The following is a 4,191-nucleotide window of genomic DNA, read 5'->3' as shown; positions in this document are numbered from 1 at the left end:
CTCAATTAACGGAAAACAAAGTTTACTCTACAAAGTCATTTGTTAAAGGCAATGCTATATTACGTTTTCCGATTAAGTTCCAGGAAAGTAATTTCATTCCAAAAGCAGCAGAATACCTGGATTCTCTGAAAAAAAGGATTTTGTTGGGTTAACAGAAATCTGTTCTATTGTATAACACAACAGTTTGGAGCAATAGCATCGTGTATCCCGACATCCCACAGAAGTCAGTCAGGGTATTCTGTTAGATAAACGGATTCATTTTTTAGGGTATTGAATGGAATAGGCAGTGGCACAGTGATAGCCAGAGGCTTGTGGGGATCACATGACGAATAGACGGCGTTAAAGAAGATAAATTATACAAGAACAAAAATGTTCTCTGCGCATGGCGAAGATTGATGTGATCCTTAAAACTACAGCTTTTAACGGCAGCTGTATTTTCGGCTGATCGTCAAGAATTCAGTTGCGACTTGGCGACGTTTTCTATGCTCCTGCATCTGTTGCAACCCCAACAGTATCGATTTGGCCAGCAATTAAAGAATGATCTCCCTTTAGAGCCCATGATCTGGCGTAATAAATCGCTTGCTCCTTGCTTCCTGTTCTTCCTTTTATTCTGTTAAACGACCCCAATTGACAGGGCCGATGAGGCGAGAGAATAAATTGAGAATGGTTCGGCGAGCTCACGCTCTTTCTGGCCAGCGCTCCCTGTGAGGGGAAACTATTAATCCCGACTAATAACCCTCTGATGAAACAAACTTTGCAAATCGCCTGCGCTGTTCACCGTTTGATGAGGTCAAAAGAAAGACATTTGGTAAAAGTACAAAAGGTTTTTTGCTGATTTCCTATACGATTTCTTTCAAACTCCGAATCCAATTTAACAGCAGCTACAGATATTGAAAGAAAACTCTAGTAGTTTCGTTACGATTGAGATGGAGCAAGAGAAGTTTTCCAGAAGCGAGAGGTGAAAATGAGATTTAGAAAAAAACAGAGCCAACATGAATACAACAGTTATATTTAGCGTTTTCACACTTTCAGATAAAATAACTTACCACGCCGTTCGTTTCAACTTAGTGTTGGCTGGACTTGCAATACCCAGATATGTCAAACTTGAAAGTTTACATAATGGATGTGTATTCTCGCTGATGTAGTGTCGACATTAATCCAATTGTTTCTGAAGTAGCATTGTTCCTGATTAGGATGCCAATTAGATCGGGATCAGGCACATCTAACTCAGCGTTTGCGCTGTGACGAAAGGCACATCCTTTTTGATCTTAGACTTCGTATTCTATCTTTAAATTTACTGTTTGGGACGTACGTATTGTCTCAGCAAACTTACAATAAAAAGAATAGATACCCACTTAGTTAAGACTTTTGTCCGTTTTACCTGAGCGTAGATGGTATACTTTATCTTCAAAATTAATGTTTCGTACATTGGTATCGTCTATGCAAATCCTCAGTATGAAGAAAATAAATCTACTTTGTCACGAGAGGTCTTTGTGCACTGTTTCTGAACTTAGATACTATATTTGTACTACAATTTTTATTGCTTGAGAAATGAATATTGTTTCAGCAAATGCACAGTATAAAACCAGGCCAATTGACGGTTCAAATTTTAATAATAGATATAACAGTTCTACGTCGGTATCCCTACGCTTTTCTATTTTTTACTCTGTGTGGCCAGTATTTTGTTTGTTCCCAGTAGAAAGCTGTTATTAGTACAAAGATGTGTAGTATTTAAAACGAAAATCCAGAACCTTGATGTGATATGATAAATCTAAACGACAAATTACAGGCTACAAAGGTTGATAAATTCTTATACAGAAAGCTAGATGAAACATTCCGGATCTGTGTTGGAAATTTTAATACATATGGGAAGAGGGTGAAAAAATGTGACAAAAATGTGAAACATGTTTGTTTTAGTGTGGGTTATCTGTTACGAAAACGCAAACGCTTATGAGGTCGTTAAATAAATGTGATGACAACACAGTATTTTTGATATTTCCAGACAAGTGGCGGCATATGAATTGAAATTAACATCACTGCGCCTTTTCTCTTTTTTAGTTTTTACCTAATTTTGAAGGATGGGTAAGTTGTTTCTTTTCAAACATTGCCAATGTCTACAGTGTAGATGGGTTCTGAAGGATTCGAACCGTGACATTAAAGAGTGATCTACTCATCTATATACACTGTGCAGCATCTCGTGTTAGCAAGGATGAAAACCCACTGAGGATTGATTTCAAACAGACGGATTTGAATGGCAGCTGGAATTGCCAACGGCATCCGGCTAATAAAACCTAAGAAAACATCGTAAAAATTGATTAACGTTCACGCCAAAATTCCATCCTGGACGAGTTTACACGAGAACTGTGAGCGGTTGGTAAAGGTTAACGACAGTTTAGCTTCATTACTTTTAATTTAAAACCCAGAAAAAATGTCCAAATTGAATTAGGTTTATCCGCATTTCACACTTCCGTGTGTTATTCTTATGCAAATGTCGCTGTGAGTTCAAGCCCAGCTCATGCTGGCTTCCTCTCCGGTCGTACGTGGGAAGGTGTGCAGCAGCCTGCAGAGGGTCGTGGGTTTTCCCCGGGTTCTGCCCGGTTTCCTCCCACCATAATGTTGGCCGCCGTCAAATAAGTGAAATATTCTTGAGTACGGCGTAAAGCACCAACCAAATAAATAGATAAATCTTATGCAAATGAATTAAATTTAAAGCTCAAATCTCATTTTGACTTAAAGACGCGCTTTAAATAGCCCACATTATCAGATGTAAGAAATATTGAAAATGCAATTTTTTTTATAAACTCAGATGCACCCAAGAGAAAGTTTTGGAAATTGTGGATTTCGGAAAGGATAATAGTGGATGGGCAGATAAATCAATGGAGAGCTGTTTATCTTATTTATTTATTCATTTATTTTTTTGATTGGTGTTTTACGCCATAGTCAAGAATATTTCACTTATTCGACGGCGGCCAACATTATGGTGCGAGGAAACAGGGTGGAGCCTTGCGAAAACCCACGACCATCCGTTGGTTGCTAACAGACCTTCCCATCTACGGCCGGAGAGGAAGCCAGCTTGAGATGGACTTGAACTAGAACTGTTTATCGATAATGGTGAAAGACGTGTACATGACGCCTGGGACGCGCTTGATGTTAACCTCATTCTGACGGAAGATCTGGTAGGTGGTTTTTGCGGACTGCAGTAAACTTTTAACCGTTATTCTTATTTGTTTATTTGATTGATGTTTTATGCGGTACTCGGAAACATTTCACTTATACGACGGCGGTCAACATTATGGTGGGAGGGAACAGTGCAGAGCCCGTGGGGAAACCCAATATCATCCATAGATTGCTGACATATCTCACTTACAAACAGATAAGAAGCCCGCATGCGCTGGACTTGACCTGATAGCGGCTGCATCGGTGAGAGTCTCCTAAGTCATTGCGCCTCGCCATTTTAAATTGGTCGACTTTTGAATGGAGTGTAACAGAGACAAGTAGAAGTAGTATGGAGGTAGGGGTAGCTGTTGGGGAGAAATGATAAGTGATACCCATGTTTTCACAGCAACCATTTATTGAGTAAACCCTGTAGTTAAAAATCTGAGATAAGTCATATTGAAAATAAACAACATATTTTTGGTGATTTTTCGGAAATATAAAAGCAGTCATCAGAAATGAATTAAAGATCATAACAGTATTTCCGTTTAAACATATTTTCTGTCAGCAGTATTGACCCCCACCCCCTTCCACTTTTCTCTTCCTAATACTTGTTTTGACAGTGTTCACAGTTTATTTAGGTCATTGACGTTAGGTTGCCTAGCGTATTAACGGCTGGTCAGGCTGCTGAGAACCGATCGACTGGTCCTCGAAACCATTTTACATCATAAAACAAAGGGCAAAGAATCTTATTTGTGTTAACACTATATGTTAGGACGTGTCATCAGCTAAATATGAAAACATGAAATATTACGTACGTTTAAACGAAGTTTTTTAAGGAACACAAGACATTGATCGTGTTATATTTGGCACATTGGTTACGTTGTCATTGCGGTCAGAAAAAAGGTCTTCCATTTCCATTAGCGCCTAGCAGTTGCAGATTGTGTGACTTCATCAGGTTCTAAGTGAATCTCCGATGGTAATGGTAATAATGTTATAAATCAAAGACATAGGGGTGGCAGGTCCTCAAACAGGAGC

Source organism: Liolophura sinensis, chromosome 11 (assembly GCF_032854445.1).
Source record: "Liolophura sinensis isolate JHLJ2023 chromosome 11, CUHK_Ljap_v2, whole genome shotgun sequence".
Taxonomy (NCBI): domain Eukaryota; kingdom Metazoa; phylum Mollusca; class Polyplacophora; order Chitonida; family Chitonidae; genus Liolophura; species Liolophura sinensis.
This window is presented reverse-complemented; position numbering follows the sequence as displayed.